This window comes from Oryctolagus cuniculus, chromosome 1 (assembly GCF_964237555.1).
Source record: "Oryctolagus cuniculus chromosome 1, mOryCun1.1, whole genome shotgun sequence".
Classification (NCBI taxonomy): domain Eukaryota; kingdom Metazoa; phylum Chordata; class Mammalia; order Lagomorpha; family Leporidae; genus Oryctolagus; species Oryctolagus cuniculus.
The window spans coordinates 81098933-81109155 of record NC_091432.1 but is presented as its reverse complement, the minus strand read 5'-3'; the positions used below and the strand labels follow the sequence as shown (position 1 = coordinate 81109155).

The 10223-nt window shown below is 42.4% G+C and overlaps 1 pseudogene; it reads left to right on the top strand.

The window, feature by feature from the left end:
- The first annotated feature begins 633 nt into the window (after positions 1–633).
- LOC138846060 (tripartite motif-containing protein 51-like) lies at positions 634–6695 on the top strand (annotated as a pseudogene).
- Positions 6696–10223: the final 3528 nt, after the last annotated feature.

The window sequence follows — 10223 nt, the reverse complement described above, 5'->3', positions numbered from 1 at the left end:
ACAGTGAGAGAGAGAGAGAGAGACAGAAAGGTCTTCCTTTTGCTGTTAGTTCACCCTCCAATGGCCACCGCACTGCGGCCAGCACACCGCACTGATCCAAAGGCAGGGGCCAGGTGCTTCTCCTGGTCTCCCATGGGGTGCAGGGCCCAAGGATTTGGGCCATCCTCCACTGCACTCCCTGGCCACAGCAGAGAGCTGGCCTGGAAGAGGGGCAACCCGGACAGAATCTGGCGCCCCGACCGGGACTAGAACCCAGTGTGCCGGCGCCGCAAGGCGGAGGATTAGCCTAGTGAGCCGCGGCACTGGCCATGGATAGGTTTTTGATCACTCAGGACTAGCAATTTGGCCCCACATCCACATCCAGGAAATGGGATTGGAAGAAACTGGTATTCTGCTCAGGAGTGGGGTCTGAGTGTGGAAGGGGTCATGAGTCATCAAGCAGGCACATGGTCTCCCAAAGGCTGAGAATCTCCTGTGGAGTCCATTTTTCACTTGCGTTGAAAATGCTTAATATCTCCTGCCTTCATGAGACTATTTCAGAAAGAAATGTAGCTGTGTCTCCCCTCATATAACCCTTGAGAAATTCTCACCAACCCAGGCCTATGAATGACCCGCTATTTCTTCTTCAGAAACATGGATTCCAGATTCTGGCATGTCTTCCAGAAGGAGCTCACCTGTCTCATCTGCAAGAAGTACTTCATTGACCCAGTCACCATAGACTGTGGGCACAGCTTTTGCAGGCCTTGTCTGTATCTCTGCTGGCAAGAAACGTCAGATCTTGGTTTGTGCTTGAAATGCAAGAGAGTGACACGCAAGAGAGATTATAAAACAGACATTAGCATCAAGAACCTGGCAGTCCTCGCCAGAAAAGCCAGTCTCCTGCAGTTTCTCAGCTCAGAGGAGCACACGTGTGTGGTGCACAAGGAGACAAAGAAGATCTTCTGCCAAGAGAACAAGAACCTGCTGTGTGTGCTCTGCTCTGACTCTCAGGAGCATCAGGGTCACAGACACCTGTCAGTGGACCGGGCTGCCGAGGAGCACAGAGTAAGTGATGTCTCTGAAGATCCACTCCCCTAAAGGACAAGGGCCTTCTCATGGGTCTGTTTCCTGGGTCATTGCAGGAGTCCTCTCTATGTCCCATTCTGAAGCTCTGTTCTGAGTATTCTCAGGCTCACATGTGACAAATGTCTGACATGAACATGCAAGTACTATGATGTTTTTATTGTCAGTGAGGCAGACTTGCCTCTCCTTGGCAGCCCCAGTTCTTGTTGCAATGTGCATCTTACACTATCCTCTTCACTAGTGTTCAATGAATGATTGTGTCTGTGTCTGCAGGAGACCCTCCTGAAGACAATGGAGTGTTTATGGAAAAACCTCTGTGAAAATAGCAGAAACATGAATATGGAAATAATCAAAACCAGATCATGGGAGGTTAGTGTGCTGCCACCTTTACCTTTGCCAAAACTTGAGATGAACATAGGGACAATGTTTGAAATAGGAACTTGATCTGAAATGACAAAGTATCGGATTTCATTCTAAAGAGGGTGAGGTCATAGGAAATGATGTCCTCAGTTACTCCACAGGGAAGTGTGGCCCTTGCCTAGGAGTTCTGGTTGCACCACAGATGTGATGACTTACCCCCATAATAGGACATTCAGTACCACATATCAACTACAAGAAACGGGGTTGTCTCACAGAGGGTCATGTGTGCTGAGGTGTTGCAAAACCCAGGTAAGTATGACATCTGGGAGGCATGGGACAGTCAAGTCAAGCTTCCTGGCATAGTCAGCTTGCATTTGAATGAAATAGTATTTGGAGGTGGCTAGAAACCTTTCAACAAACACAGCACTGACTCAAATCTGAGGAAACTCTAAAAGGAGTACCCTAAGCAATTACTGTGAATCTTTAACATTATAATGAAATGTGTGTAAATATGATAGGAGATGTAGTTTCAATCTCTTGAAGGATACATAGAAACCTACCAAAATATGGGACTGGTTTGCATCCTAAGTGTAGGACTCAGCCTTTAAGAGAGGAATATAAGTGTGTCTTGGCAGATGGTTTTCTTGGGCGTGTGCTAATTTGAAAGAAGACAAATTCCTTTAACCAAAATGTCATGAGCAGGTATTCTACGCCAAATTGTGACAAAAAATGTGACAGCATGCAAGACTGAAAAAAATCCTTTGCTGAATGAGGCTAAAATCTGAATCAGAGAGGCAAATGGTAAACATCGAAGTAAGATGCATTGTATGTTCGAATGTGGCAAGGTTTTAGGGAGACATTTGAGTAGGGAGTTTGTGAAGCAGTACAAGAGAATACAGACTGGAGATGAGAGTATGAGTTTAAATGTCTACATCAGAGAAAGGCTTACAAAAAGATGACACTGAAATAAAGAAGGCCACTGAATGATAAGGCCAGGAAGAGAATTCTTGGTGGAGAAAACTGTCCATGCAGAAGTGTGTCAGTAATGTATATTGGGTGGGGTTGAGGAGCTTGAGAGTCCACAACAAAATCTCTGGGCACAGTGAGTGATGTAGGAGGCTAGAAGTAAATGAGATGAAGTGGTAAAGAGGGTCAGATAGAGAGGAAAGCTTAGGAGGTCAGGTTTATGGGAGAAGTAATTGCATGAGAATGAGTATGCTAGTCTGATGTACTGCACACATAATGGTTTTCCATAACTGGAAGTAAATCTGAGAAACAGTGCTAAGGAATGGATTCCAATCCAGTCACTACTGCCATAAAGGGCATTTTCTACTCATGAGTTTGGTTGCCTTCCGATAGATATATATGCATGTATATGTGTTGCATGTTAGAAAATATGAATCAAATCAATAGATTTATTGGTTTCTCATGAAAAGTTCATGATGAATCATCTGAATGTAATTAATGAGATAACATGATGTTGATCCTCATACAGGAGAAAAAAACAAGAATGAAGTTTTGTAGATGTTGAGAAACAGAAGTGATGGTGGTTATAGGTAATTGATGTGTACGAGACAAAATCAAATTCATGAGATAAAGCAGAATAGAGATAAATGGGTTCTTGTTTTGAATAACTGAATGTGATTGCAGGATTATGTCAATTCGAGGAGAGAAGCAATCAGAAATGTATTACAGAAGATGCCTCTGTATCTCCAGGAGGAGGAGGAACACCATTGGGAGATCCTGTACAAAGAGCACAGGGAAATTTTTGAGCAACTCAATGAAAGTCAAGCCAGAATGGCTCACAAGAGGGAGACTTTAAGAGGAATGTATAAGGAACTGAAGGAAATGTGTCATAAACCAGATGTGGAGCTACTTCAGGTAACAACTGACAAGCCAGGCATCAGCATGTTAGACATTCATACGTAGCTCCTCATTCTCTCTGCTGACATCTGCCTCTCCCTTTCCTTCCAGTATTTGTTCCTGACTCCTATTTCCACACTGAAGCTACCTTTTGGAATTTTATGGACCAAAGGTCCCTCAGACGTTCTCCACGAGTGCCCAAACTTGTGTAATGGTTATGAAAATCGCTCCAAAGATAATCACCTTACAAACATCAATAAACTATTTTGGCTTTTTGAAAATTCACAACAAGTAAATAGTTTATTGACAGCTAGGCTAATTCATAACAAGGCTGATGGGGAGATCTGAGGATCTGGGTGTATTGCTGTCATTCTCTGCTCCTGTCCCTTGGGAAGAGGGCCTGGGAAAGACAGCTGCCTCCTTTCTTTATGGCTACAGCAGAGCACACAGCTCTCCTGCCCGCTCTCCCCTTCATTCCCATAGAAAATGTCCTCCACTTTCTGAACTTAGGAGGACTACAATTAATGAAAATGTGATAGGCCAGGTTTTTAAGAAGAAAAAATAGGAACTGCACCCTGGAAGGAAGGCGGTGTGGAAATAATGACGAGAACCATCTCAAATTCCCACCCTGGACACAGGTTTAGAGCTGTCTTGGGACATTCACTAAGCCTTTTTCTTTTTCTTCTCACAGGCTTTTGGAGACATCCTGCCCAGGTGAGTGTGTACCTGCATTCCCACAGGGGCTTTCCCAGGGTCTCCCCCAGTAAGCCCTTGGATCCTCTGGAGTGAGAGCAGAGCTTCTTAGGAAACTGACTGAATAGTTTCCTGAATCCTCTTTGCTCCCCACCTGCACATACACATTTTTAGTGGTTGTACCCAAGTGACTTTACTAGGCAGTCTTCATTTCAGTTCTAAAAATCTCCACAGGTGGAAGAGAAGGGCTGGAAGTCCCTAGGAGTGAGATGTCAGATCCCTCCAGGGACCATCAGTGGCAGCTGAGGCAAGAGAGGGATAGCATATTCCAGCAGTGAGAAAATCCTGGTGTTGTGTTGATCCTGCATTTATGAGTTCACAGCTTTGGGAAGAACACAAAGGAAACCTCGAATGATTTAGAACACTGTGGGGCAGAGGGTAGCTGTGCTCTGGGACACAGATCTCCCTTATGGGACAAGGTTCACAGCCTTTAGCCACAGAAGGAAGCAGCACACATGCCAGGTTTCAGAGAACCACACATGGCCAGGTAGAGCGTTTTCAGGGAGGTCTGGCAGTTGGACACCAGACTCCCCCTCCTGATTACTCTTTGGAGCATCAGGGATGTAGCATCTACCCAGATTCTTGAGCAATAAGAAGCACTGGACTCAATTCTGATTGACTTTTGTATTCTATTTGGAAATTCAGGAGTTAAAAATAGAATTAGTTAGACAATGTGGTGATTTCTCAAATTCCAGGTGGGTTTATTAAGAGTCTGGTTTCTTTTCAATGAAAATGATTTCTTTTGGCTCCACTCATGTGAACTTTATCTTGTTCTTGCAGGTGTGAATCCATGCTGCTGCACATGCCCCAGCCTGTGAATCCAGAGCTGAGTGCAGTGCCTATCACTGGACTGATAGAAACCCTCAGATACTTCCAAGGTGAATTTCAGCCCACTGACCGTATTCTTGACACCCTTGGCTTGTTGTGCCGATCACATAGGTGACCTTTTCCAATTTATTAACTGTTCCACACATTTTGGCATGTGAGGGAACCATAGGCTTATCTACATACATCACAGGCTTTTCTATACAGTCAGCTTTTATAATGTGAAGAGGGAAAAAGCTATTGAAAAGTACAAACGTGATCCAAGATCATACTTAGTTATCATATAGAGAAAGGAATGAGGAAGTGTGGGCAGATTGAGCAAATGAAGGTTAGTTATTTAGTGTAAAACATACAAAAGGATCCTTTTGTTCATGATATTTAAGCTGGCTTGGAAGAAGATGCTTCAAAGGTTTCAGAGTTTATTGGAACTTATTTTTTATATATATAATGGGCATAAGAGAGTACATATAGAAGTTTGTGGAAAAAGAAGTTCATTTTGGAGCAAAGAGTTTTTAAACCCATCCCTAGTTTTTCTACAATTAGCATTTCTCATGAACACTGTGAAAACTGTGAATCTTAAATTTGACATCTTTGAAGCTTAATCTTGTCTGTGTTTACATATATATATACACACACATATATATACACACTAGTGTTTCAATGCTAGAATAAGAGAAATTTTGTATAAAATATATTAAAAGAAATTAATAATAATCTGTTTGTCCTCATCATAGGTATGTGCCTGTCTACTTTCAAAGTGCAAGGTGTTCCAGAAGACTTACAAAACTCCAGTGCACATTTAACATTAAATGTTAAGTAACATCTGCAATGGACATAGAGAGATTTACATAAATATATATGTCTACAGTGGAAATATGTAGTTTTTTTTCTACAGAAGTGCTTTAACTAGGACAAAATCTTCAATCTTATCCCACATGACATTGTTATTAGAAACATGAAATCTGTTTCTGACAGTGATGTTGGACAACTGGAGACAGTTCCAGGCACATTGTCCATGGGTACGTTGCTTTGAAAATTGAGTTGTAAGGCATTAGATTTACATTTGATTCCAATATTTGAATTCTGAAAAACCATTTCAGTTTCTGTAGTTAGGTCTTTGTTCTGCAGTGTGTATTGGGCCCTCTCTTCTATTAGGTGTTACAACCCAAATTCTGCTCACTGTGGTAACCTCTGACTTCCCAGGAGATTAGCTTCTGGGAGATGTTTTCCCTCTGGAGGTTAAACTCTCATTGTTGACATGCGTGTCTACTTCTGTTCTTTTGTTTTACAGTGACTGTCACTCTGGATCCTGAAAGATTCAACCAGCACATGTTCCTACAGGGAGATCTCTGAAGTCTGCACATTGGTTGTTTCCCTCATGATGTGCCCTGTCTCCCGGATGTTTTCTGGCATGGGGTGTTCAGACTTTTATTTCTGGCAGATATTACTGGGAGGTAGATGTGGGAAACTCTTGCAATTGGGCTGTAGGTGTTTGTAATGGCTTTTGGAAAGAGAAGTACAGGAATACCAAGACATTTGTTGATAAGGGACTCTTTCTTATTGCATGTGTTAAGAAAGATGTCCATTACAGTTTCTTCACCACCTCTCCACTTTTAGTGCAATATGTAGCAAGGCCAATTAATCGCATAGGACTATTCCTGGATTATGAAGCTAGAACTATGAGCTATCTTGATGTTGATCACAGTTCCCTGATATATACCATCCCTTCTTGTTCCCTTTCTATTCGTCTCAAGCCTATCTTCTGCTGCTGTCATTTATGAACAGACACGGGGGAAATCCACTCTCTGAAACCCTCGTCCTTGAGCCTCACCAGATAGTAAAAATAAGTGGCATTTTATGAAATTTCAATTCCTCCTACTATCATGAAATCCCATTTACTGTGTTCTTATCAATTGTAGTAACAATAAAATTATGTATGCTGTACATGTTGTTGTTTATAAAATATTTTCTCATGATGTATTGAAAACAACACACTGTCTGATTCTCACTTTATTTATGAACTTTGAGAAAGTGAAAGAATAGATTATGGAGGTGTTCCAGTAATGTCCAAATCCAATTCAATAAAGGACGAATCAAACAAACATGGTTGTAAACACCCAATGAAATAAGGAAATAGTTTGTCCTTTCTCTTTATTTGACAGTAACTACTTGTCATTTTCCATTTTTTTAGTGTAATAGCAAATAAGTGAAATGGCTTTAAGTCCTCAAAAGCACTGTTTTTAGCTCACAACTCTTGAGAGTGAGCCAAGGCATTTCACAATCGTGGTGTCACCATCTACTGAGCTTCTGCTGAAAATTCATGAAGCATCAACTCATGGCAGAAAAGCTGAAGGGAGAATTGTGTGCAGAAAGAACCATGTGGTTGGGTGGCCTGTAGTTACAACAACCCAGTCTTGGGTCGGCGCTGTGGCTCAATGGGTTAGCACCCTGGTCTGAAGCGCTGGCATCCCATCTGAGTGGCAGTTCTAGTCCTGGCTGCTCCTCTTCTGATCCAGCTCTGTGCGATGGCCTTGGAAAGCAGTGGAAGATGGCCCAAGTCCTTGGGCCCCTACACCCACGTGGGAGACCCAGAAGAAGCTCCTGGCTCCTGGCTTCAGATCGGCACAGCTTCAGCCATTGCGGTCATCTGGAGAGTGAATCAGCAGATGGAAGACCTGTCTCTGTCACTACCTCTCTCTGTAGCTCTCTCTTTCAAAGAAATAAATCTTAAAAAAATAACCCAGTCTTGCCAGAAACAATCCATTCCCCCAAGGACAAGAATTCATTCACTTTCCCACCTTTGCTCAATAGATACGTAGGATCCCTCTTAAGGACTGAATTCCCACTTTTTAAAAGTGTTTTCATTCCATGGTAATGGTAGAGAGACATTTGGAGAGAGAGCTTTCATCCACAGATTCACACCCTAAATACCCCAAAGAGCAATGGCTGAGGCAGGGCAACTGGAGGACCCAGGAGCTGTGTGCTGGTCTCATGTGGCTGACAGGGACCAAAGCACTTCAACCATCATTGGATGCCTGCCAGAGTGCTGCATTAGCAGGAAGCTGGATTGGAAGTGGAGAAGCTGGGTCTGAACCAGGAGGCTGTATGGTATGCAGGAGTCCCAGGTGACATCCCTACCTCTGCACCAAATGCCCTGTCCTTTATCACCTCTTCAAAGTTCCATTTTACAACAGTGCTGCTTGGTGGGATTAGGCCACAACATGAGTTTTGATGGGAACAACCCAGATTCAGAATACAGCACTACTTACCCATCTTGAATCACTTTAATCATCTAAACTTGGCTGTATCCATATTTAAAATCTGGTAGGGTGCTTTTCCTTGCAATCCTCATGACATATCTATCTATTCATTACCAGTGTTCTCTTTGTCTCTCTTGTTTGAAAGACGTGTTTATATATATATAGAAGACAGGTCTCCCACATGAGCTTAGGAGCCTGACCACTTGGGCCATCCTTCACTGCTATCCCTGGCACCGTAACAGGGAGCTGGATTGGAAGTGAAGCAGCTGGAAATCAAGTCTGCCTTTATGGGATGTGGGTACTGCAGAGAGCCTCCCCACTTGTTCTCTCTTCTACTTTGAAAATCCCAAGCTCATCAGGCCAGTAAGGGTATCAAGTTGATGTAAAAGTCAACAATTTTAGTACAGACCTACTGTACTGAATGTCTGACACCTGATGGACTTAAGCTCTAAAGGTGAACAGGAAAACAATGGGAGAGTATTCTCATAGAGGAAGTTTGTCTGAACAGGACATAAAAACAGTAACCAAGAAGGTAAAAAAAATCATCGGCCTCTATTAAAACTAGTGACTTCCGTATTTTGAAAGATACTCTTTCACAGGACAGAAATGCAATTCAAGACATGAAGACCATACCAAATATATATGAAACATGATATCATATTTATATGCCTACTTAATGTTTGTCATTTAGTAACTACAGAATGTCAGCCTACTATAAAATTAGGTAAGATTTTAGAACAGACATTCACAAAGACAGAATATACATATATAGAGAGAGATGTGGGTATATGCAATAAAATATAGAAATGTTCTCAACTAATTATTAAATTAATACGAATTAAACCTCAAATTGAATCACTAAATCCCATCAAAAGAAACAAAACAAAGTGACATACTATTGTGTGTTGTCAGCAAATTTTATCATGTTAGCAAAATTTGAAGTGAGATAGTGCTGTGTGGTGCAGAATAAATGGATAGTATTCAAGTATGGGTGATTTTAGATTTAAAGAAATCTTTAGGGCAGCCTCTTTAAAGACATTCCTGGGGGTGGGGTGCATTGTGGCACAGTGGGTTAAGCTGCAACTTGAAGCACTAGCATCCAACATGGGGATGCTTGGACCCCAGCTGCCCACCCCCAGCCAGAGACTGCATTTGAGCCCTGTAGTCTGTCCTGCTTTGCTGGACATAACCACTATTTCTGATTTAAACCCAGTGAATTTTGAATTGTTTTTCTTTAAGATTTATTTAGTTATTTAAAAGACAGAGAATCCCAGTTGATCTCAGGAGAGTCCTTGGCTTCAGTGAGAGACAGAATTCAATCAAAAGGCAGGAAAGTAAAAGCCTGAGAGTTTGATGAAAGAAAGTGGCAAACAGCAGGCTACACCACAGTCAGAGCAGCCCTGGGTACTGTTGGGCTGTGACATTTATGGGGTCCTGGAAATAAAGGACAATACCTGGGCAGACTGTTCAACGTATTTCTGGGAAAGAGGCTGTGACTTTCTGCAATTAGAGATCTACCTCTCAGTTTCTCTGTGATAGTAACTAAGATTCACACAGTGGCCTGTGAAATTTTTTGATAACTGCATTTATTACTGGACAGCTGAGTTTAGTTTTGATTTGGTGTTAATGATTAATGATGGGGATGTTGGATGTCAATCAGCCCACAGACCTCTAAGTGCCTTGGTGAATGACGCATGTGGAGGTCACACATTGACATATTAAAGGCAGACCTAACATTGTCTCAGCCTGCAATGTCAGTGCAGCTTTGCTATCAGTTTTCCCTGGCATTGTTCCTCTACATTAAACATCTAAACCTGCTTCTCTTGGCATCTGAGGCTCTTGCTTTGGTTTTGTCTCTGGTCACCAGCTCCCACTTCTCTCTCCCTCTTTCCTCCTCTCCTTCTCCAACTAAGGAGGTCAACCCAGGAGGGCATGTGAATCAAAACCATCTGTTTTCTCCTTCATTGTTACGAAAGAAACAGGACCACACAGCTCAGCCTTGGAAGCCTTTCCTGTTTTGGCCAATGGGCTTCATTAACTGTGTTTAGTTGACCCAAAGTTTTTCTTTCCTCCTGGACTAGACTTCTGGGCCCCTCTCTG